The following is a 9,169-nucleotide window of genomic DNA, read 5'->3' on the forward strand; positions in this document are numbered from 1 at the left end:
CCCAAAGAATTAGGTGATTTGATAAAATACTATTCCCAAGATTACCATCCAAATGCCGGCAGGCTGATGGGGAAATTGCCTAGGCTACAACCAGCTTTTATCCAGTCATGATGGTCGAGTGGATAAGGTGCCCTGTACACCAGTTGCATAGTGTTCCTGGCAGTATGGGTTCAAGTCACTTTTGAGGTGGGAGTTTTCAGCCGCATATATGCCTGGTGACCATTAAAGCTTGTTCGCATTTGTGTTCCTCACGTGTGCCTCGATGAATGAGGTGATTTGATAAAATACTATGCCCAAGATTACTATCAGAGTGTCGGCGGGCTGATGGAGAAATAGCTTCGGCTACAACCAGCTTTTGTCCAGTACTGATGGTCGAGTGGATAAGGTGCCCTGTACACTAGTTGCATAGTGCTCCTGGCAGTATGGGTTCGAGTCAGTTATGGGGGGTGAGTTTTCAGTTGCATATATGCCTGGGGACCATTCAGTCTTGTTCGTATTTGTGTTTCTCACGTGTGCCTCAGAGAATAAGGTGATTGGATAAAATACTATGCCCAAAATTACCATCAGAGTGCCAGCGGGCTGATGGGGAAATACCCTCGGCTACGATCAGCTTTTGTCCAGTCGTGATGGTCGAGTGGATATGGTGCCCTGTAAACCAGTTGCATAGTGCTCCTGGCAGTATGGGTTCGATTCACGTCTGGAATGTGAGTTTTCAGTTGCATATATGCCTGGGGACCATTCTGGCTTGTTATTATTTGTGTTCCTCACTTGTGCCCCAAAGAATGAGGTGATTTGATAAAATATTATGCCCAAGATTACCATCAGAGTGTCTGCAGCCTGATGGGGAAAGAGCTTCAGCTACCATCAGCTTTTGTACGGTCGTGATGGTCGAGTGGATAAGGTGCCCTTTACTCCAGTTGCATAGTGCTCCAGGCAGTATGGGATCGAGTCACTTCTGGGATGTGAGTGTTCAGTTACATATATGCCTGGGGACCATTCAGGCTTGTTCATATTTGTGTTTCTCACGTGTGCCCCAAAGAATTAGGTGATTGGATAAAATACTATGGCCAAGATTACCATCAGAGTGCCGGCGGGCTGATGGGGAACTAGCTTCGGCCTCAACCAGCTTTTGTCCAATCCCGATGGTCGAGTGCATAAGGTGCCCTGTACACTAGTTGCATAGTGCTACTGGCAGTATGGGTTCGAGTCACTTATGGCGTTTGAGTTTTCAGTTACATATATGGCTGGGGACCATTCAGGCTTGTTCGTGTTGGTTTTTCTCACATGTGCCCCAAAGAATGAGGTGATTTGATAACCTACTATTCCCAAGATTACCATCCGAGTGCCGGCAGGCTGATGGGGAATTAGCCTCTTCTACAACCAGCTTTTGTCCAGTCGTGACGGTCAAGTGGATTAGGTGCCCTATACACCAGTTGCATAGTGCTCCTGGCAGTATGGGTTCGAGTCACTTATGGGGTGTGAGTTTTCAGTTGCATATATGCCTGCAGGCCATTCTGGCTTGTTCGCATTTGTGTTCCTCAGATGTGCCCCAAGGAATGATGTGAATTGATTTAATAATATGCCAAAGATTACCATCAGAGTGCTGGCGGGCTGATTGAGAAATAGCCTTAGTTACCATCAGCTTTTGCCCAGTCGTGATGGTCGAGTGGATAAGGTGCCCTTTACACCAGTTGCATAGTGCTCCCGGCAGGATGGGTTCAAGTCACTTCTGGGGTGGGAATTTCCAGTCGCATATATGCCTGGGGACCATTCAGGCTTGTTCACATTTGTGTTCCTCACATGTGCCCCAAAAAATGAGGTGATTTGATAAAATACTATGGCCAAGATTACCATCAGAGTGCCGGCGGGCTGATGGGGAAATAGCCTCAGCTACAACCAGCTTTTGTCCAATCCTGATGGTCAAGTGGATAAGGTTCCCTGTACACTAGTTGCATAGTGCTACTGGCAGTATGGGTTCCAGTCACTTGTTGGGTGTGAGTTTTCAGTTGCATATATGCCTAGGGACCATTTGGGCTTGTTATCATTTGTGTTTCTCACGTGTGCCCCAAAGAATGAGGTGATTTGATAAAATACTATGCCCAAGATTACCATCAGAGTGTCGGCGGTCTGATGGAGAAATAGCCTCGACTACCATCATCTTTTGTCAGGTCGTGATGGTCGAGTGCATAAGGTGCCCTGTACACCAGTTGCATAGTGCTCCTGGCAGTATGGGTTCGATACACTTCTGGGGTGTGAGTTTTCAGTTGCATTTATGCCTGGGAACCATTTAGGCTTTTTTTAATTTGTTTTCCTCATGTGTGCCCCCAAGATAATGAGGTGATTTGGTAAAATATTATGCCCAAGATTACCATCCGTGTGCTGGCAGGTGATGGGGAAATAGCCATGGCTACCATCAGCTTTTGTCCGGTCATGATGGTCGAGTGGATTCGGTGCCCTGTACACCAGTTCCATAGTCCTCCAGGCAGTATGGGTTCGAGTCACTTCTGAGATGTGAGTTTTCAGTTACATATATGCCTGGGGACCATTCAGTTTTGTTCGTTTTTTTGTTTCTCACGTCTGCCCCAAAGAATAAGGTGATTGGATAAAACACTATGCCCAAGATTACCATCAGAATGCCGGCAGGCTGATGGGGAAATAGCCTCGGCTACCATCACTTCTGGGGTGTGAATTTTCAGTTATATATATATATATATATATATATATATATATATATATATATATATATATATATATATATATATATATATATATATATATATATATATATATATATATATGTCGTACCTAGGTGCCAGAACGCACTTATCAGCCTACAATGCAAGGCCCGATTTGCCTAATAAGCCAAGTTTTCATGAATTAATATGTTTTCTCTAGTTTTTTTCTTACGAAATGATAAAGCTACCCATTTCATTATGTATGAGGTCAATTTTTTTTTAATGGAGTTAAAATTAACGTAGATATATGACCGAACCTAATCAACCCTACCTAACCTAACCTAACCTATCTTCATAGGTTAGGTTCGGTTAGGTAGCAGAAAAAGTTAGGTTAGGTTAGGTTAGGTAGTCGAAAAAACATTAATTCATGAAAACGTGGCTTATTAGGCAAATCGGGCCTTGAATAGTAGGCTGATAAGTACGTTCTGGTTATTAGGTACGACATATATATATATATATATATATATATATATATATATATATATATATATATATATATATATATATATATATATATATATATATATATATGTCGTACCTAGTAGCCAGAACGCACTTCTCAGCCTACTATGCAAGGCCTGATTTGCCTAATAAGCCAAGTTTTCATGAATTAATTGTTTTTCGGCAACCTAACCTACCTAACCTAACCTAACCTAACTTTTTCCGCTACCTAACCTAACCTAACCTATAAAGATAGGTTAGGTTAGGTTAGGTAGGGTTGGTTAGGTTCGGTCATATATCTACGTTAATTTTAATTCCAAGAAAAAAAAATTGACCTCATACATAATGAAATAGGTAGCTTTATCATTTCATAAGAAAAAAATTAGAGAAAATATATTAATTCAGGAAAACTTGGCTTATTAGGCAAATCGTGCCTTGAATAGTAGGCCGAGAAGTGCGTTCTGGCTACTAGGTACGACATATATATATATATATGTATGTATATATATATATATATATATATATATATATATATATATATATATATATATATATATATATATATATATATGTCGTACCTAGTAGCCAGAACTCACTTTTTGGCCTACTATTCAAGGCCCGATTTGCCTAATAAGCCAAGTTTTCCTGAATTAATATATTTTTTCTAATTTTTTTCTTATGAAATGATAAAGCTACCCATTTCATTATGTATGAGGTCAATTTTTTTTTATTGGAGTTAAAATTAACGTAGATATATGACCGAACCTAACCAACCCTACCTAACCTAACCTAACCTATCTTTATAGGTTAGGTTTGGTTAGGTAGCCGAAAAAGTTAGGTTAGGTTAGGTTAGGTAGGTTAGGTAGTCGAAAAACAATTAATTCATGAAAACTTGGCTTACTAGGCAAATTTGGCCTTGCATAGTAGGCTGAGAAGTGAGTTCTGGCTACTAGGTACGACATATATATATATATATATATATATATATATATATATATATTGTTACGGTGCCCTCTCCTATTTCTTTCGTTTGCCGGCTTAAAGAGTCATATCAGCTCTCCCTACTGATTCTCTGAGGTTCAGGGAGTCTAATGATATATGTGGCGACCAGACCGGCTGCCATTTAATGGAAGGAGGTTATATTATAAGTTGTAAATAAAGGAAAGTTGGCGCCCTGTTATAAAATGAAACAGTATCCCCTACGGCAGATATGACCTTGTGGAAGGGACACTATGCCAATCGCGGATTGGCCGACGTAGGTCGCGGGCGACAAATCAGGGCCCGCCATGACGTCACCGAGTGCCCCGGGCGGCGCCAACGTGAGAGTTGTACTGACCGTGGAAGCGACAGGACGCGCCTCGGTCTGCTCTCAAGAATTGGAGGCTCTGCAAGCCTTGTCCAGTGGATTGAGCTGACCATCGCCGCCAACATAGTTATTGGAGACCCTGCGCTTCTGGGAAGCCAAAGAGGAACCAAGTTCAGTGAGCAGAGAAGTGCCCAAACTTGGAAAATAGTCGGCGACGACGCTGGGCGGCGCCGCTGGCTGGACGTTGAGGTCTGGAAGGTGGGCGAGCAAGCTAGCTGTGACTGGGGTCACATCCACCGAGAATCTTGGAAGGACGACACCGTGCCTAGGATAAGGAGCGACGCCCGGTGGGAGAGGCGAGTGTGGGGGAAAGATAGTGATTAGCTCAGCGCCCATCGATGAACCAGGATTGAGGCAGCTGAATCTCAGGGATTGGAACGGCGACGACGCGAAGGCTTCACGTCACCTGAGAACCTGTGGAACGCCCTGGATCGTCGAGGATCGACCCAAGGAAGCGTGGGACCCTCACACCATCGTGGGATAGGCGTCGTGAGCCAGGAGTGTAAGGTAGATCATTTTCCCTCCCATTACCCCTTGTATGAGTAGGCTAGTTAGGCCACAATATTTACTTGTGTATGTGGCAGCAAGACTTTATTACTTTAATAGTAGAGTAGGCTGCAAGGCAGCTTGTGTCCAGGACTGTCAGAGAGGACAGTGTGTATGGATGGCAGGACAGTGAAGAAGAGGTGCCGACGTGGTGAAGAGGCCCTCCTGTGAGAGTGTGAGACTCCTGTCTTCCTGCCCAGTTGAAGGAGAGTTGGAGGTCGTGGAAGAAGAGGCTGACGATCTCCAGACTCATTATTCATATTCCATATTCATGTATTACTTGTGATTGTGTGTGTGTGTTCATGTAATTTGCGTCAGTAAATCCACACATTTTATTACTGTGTTTGAGTGTGCCTCCATTTGTGATATTTCTCTATGAGCATACATTTCTGGCTACAAACGATATATGATACACCCACTGAACTGCATTGCTGGGGTGCAGATATAATAACCCAGCTGGCGACCTTGCTAAGAGGAAGATAGAGAAGACAGGCGGGAAAGGAGTTCCTGCAACCTTCTTTTTGTCTGGCAGGCAAGACTCAGGGAGGTTATGGTTATAGGTAAGCCTGAGTCTTCCTTCACTCCCCCACGGGTCTAGGCCGGAGCTGTTAACAGCAGTTTCCCCGTGGTTGACTGAAGGGCTTCCAGGGTGAATCAGTGGCACCCCTTTGTGGTGGAAGCAAAGACCTGCGGAGGTGGGCATTGTTGGTCCTATCTTGTGTGACCAAGGAGACTCCGGTGAATCCAGGGAGTCGGAGGGGCTGAGTATTTGGGCCCTTTGAGCCCCTAGCAGCCGAGTGTTAGCAGAGCCCCGGACCGCCCACCCCCACGTGACAAGAGAACTGGCGACCTCGCCAGGATTCGAACCCCGGTAGCCAAGAACTGGGAACCTCGCCAGGAAGCGTGGATCAAGCTACAGTGTGGACCAAATTTCAAGACAAGTGTTGCCAGGGTACTAATACAGTGTGGCCGGTGAATTCGGTGGTACTGTTACTCAACCGGCTAAGGGACTGAAACGGTGAAATTAGTGCCTACTAACTTGTCTGTGCCGTCGTGTATGCTTGATGATATAGAGATGGAGGAAGACAAAGTAAAGAAATTTATTGACACAAGGGACGAGAGAATTTTGGAGGAGTGTACCAAGGCCCGCTCCAACAAGTGGCAAACCACTTTGGGATCAGGTTGAGGACGACTAAGGTAGCAGAGCGAAGGATAGAGATCATGGCACAGCTCACAGCTCGAGAGGAAGCGACGGGAGAGGAGCCATCTCAAGAGGAGCCGTCCCGAGGAGAGCCATCGCAAGGTGAACCGTCCCGACTAGGGCCTCCCCAAGCGCCTACCAGTGTGGAGAGAATTCACAGTGAACATGGGAGCAGTGGAAGGTCCAGCTGTAGTAAGAGGAGCCTGCAACTGGAAATAATGAAGATGCAACTGGAAGCCCAGCTGCGACGAGAGGAGAGAGAAGCACGGCTGCAGCTGCAGCGAGAGGAACGTGCGGCTGAGCTGCAGCGAGTGGAACGTGCGGCTGAGCTGCAGCGAGAGGAACGTGCGGCTGAGCTGCAGCGAGAGGAGCGAGAAGCTCGGCTGCAGCGGGAAGAAGGAGAGAGACAACTGCGACTGGAGGAGATAAGGGCAAAGAAAGAAGTCGAATTGCGTCGCGTTGAGCGTGGTCTGCCCTCACTACCTGCACGGCGGGATGACCTCGAGGTAAGGGAACGTGACTTACCTACGTTCGAACCACAAGAAGCTGAGGCGTTCTTCGAACACTTTGAACGGATAGCGACTCTGAAGGAGTGGCCGGAAGATGATTGGGCTGCTCTGGTCCAGGGCAGGTTGACTGGTGAGGCCCGGGAAGCCTATAACATGCTGGACCTAGAGGAGTGTACTAGTTATGACGCGATTAAGAATGCGGTTCTCCACTCATTCCGGCTGACTCCGGAGATGTACCGGAAGCGGTTCAGAGAGTGTACAAGAGCGTCGGGAAAGACTTACGCCGAGACCGCCAGGGATATGGAACGGAAATTCCTACGATGGTTGAAGGCGGAGGAAGCGGAGTCGGTGGATGATGTTAAACGACTGATAGTGATGGAGAAGTTCATGTCGGTGCTCCATCCAGAGTTGCGAGTAAGGGTGAGAGAAGCAGGTATTAAGGACCTGAAGGCTGCAGCGGATCGAGCCGACATGCTGGAGGAGGCACTACACATCAGGAGGGAGGGGCCGGCCAGACATTCGCCTTACCCCAGGTCGGGAGGGAACTTTAGGAGTTCAGGAGGAGCGAGGACGAGTGGGGACTCTCCCAAGAGTAGTGTGCCCGATGAAGTAACGTGGTTCAAGAGCTCAAGAGACGCGGGGAGGAAGCCCCAAGCTGTGAGCAATGGACCTAACTCGGGAGCGAGTGCTGCAGTCCCGGACACGACGACAGGGAGTCCAAGGAGGACCCAGGGGACGTCTGCAAGTGGTACCGCCAGAGTGACTGGCGAGTGGCCGCCCAGGAGAGGCAGCCGATGCTACAACTGTGGCGTGAGAGGACATTATGCCCGCGAGTGTGAGGAGCACCAAAGGAATGTAGGATTAATGTTGGAAGAGGAGAGAGTGTTTGTTCACACCCCATATTATAGTGGACCCAACGTGAATGGTTGGGAAATGAAGTTGGGTGAACATCCCTTCGTTTTCGGAGCCAACGTGAAATTTGGAAAGTCAGACCCAGTGGAGGTTGCCGTGCTTCGAGATACGGGTGCTGACATAAGTATGGTGACCAGGAGTATTCTCCCCAAGGAATTTAATGATTCACCTGTGGGAGTGGTGAGGATACGCAGTGTGGGGGAGGAATACAGGTTGCCACTTCACGAAGTACAGCTGATTGCCGACTGCGGAGTCGAGAAAGCTATAGTAGCTGTAGCCCCTAAGTTACCCCTAGAGCATGTACAGATGGTGCTAGGTAATGACCTCGGAGGAGGCAGGATACAACCCGATTGGGCCAGGAGTGCCTATGTTGCAAGCAGCGGTACAACCCTGCTAGGTGAGGTATCGGTCGTTCCAGATGGTCGTGAGGAAGCCGACTTCGCCAGGGAAAACGTCGCCAGAGACGACGACAACGAGGGCGAGAGTGCAGAGAGGTCGTCGGAGGTTGTGGAAAACCCCGACGGGGACCTCCGACTAAGCCTGATGATGCGTGTGGAGGAGTGGCGAGGAGCAGCTGTACAAACGCCTGGGGCGGTGAAGAGGCTGCAGACCGCACTCCCTCCATACAGAAACGTGAATAAAGTAAGCTCAGTGGATGAGCGAACGGCAGTGAGGGGCGGAGTGGAGGAGCCACGACGCAAGGCACCCTATGCCGGCCAGATGAATAGTGGTAGGTGCAAGACGAACCACCGTGGTGAGGTGAGCCACAGGGAGGTGGATGAGCCCAACCACGAACCGAAGAAGACGTCTGCAGGGAAGAGAATCTCATGGAGGAGTGAAGATGTTCGTCGGGAACGAAGGAGCGAGTGGTATAGGAAAGGCAATACGAAGAAAGCAGGGAATAGGTACACCCAGGGTAGGCGCCAGCCTAACCAGAGGGGCATTGGGCCATCGCAAAAGCCTAGTGTGGAAGAGAGGAAGCTGCTGGATGGAGTACAGGTTACAAGTGCCACTGTGAGGAGACAACGCACCTACGGGAGAAGAGGAATCGAGAAGAGAGAAGATTGGCGAAGAGGAGATCATGAGAGGAAACATGGAGTACCTGTAGGACGCAGTGGAAATGCAAGACTATCTCGGAGTGCACGACGCGGTGGAGGCGCCGCATGCACTGAATCTTACAGTGGTAACGAGCCGTGGGAGTACACTTGTAGCCACGGAGAGAGGATTTCTTGTAGGTGTTCAGGGAACACCCATCACACCCGGTCCTATGCGAGGTGGAGATATAATGAGACAAGTGACTGGCAAGGTGGAACGAGCCACATCGCCAACTGGAGGAGTGACACTTCAGGAACGGAGGGAGCAAGAGTATAGATTGCCCTCTTGAGTGCTGCTCTTCCGATATGACTCTTATTTTAAGGGGAGGGGTATGTTACGGTGCCCTCTCCTATTTCTTTCGTTT

This window comes from Procambarus clarkii, unplaced genomic scaffold, assembly GCF_040958095.1.
Source record: "Procambarus clarkii isolate CNS0578487 unplaced genomic scaffold, FALCON_Pclarkii_2.0 HiC_scaffold_98, whole genome shotgun sequence".
In the NCBI taxonomy this organism is placed as follows: domain Eukaryota; kingdom Metazoa; phylum Arthropoda; class Malacostraca; order Decapoda; family Cambaridae; genus Procambarus; species Procambarus clarkii.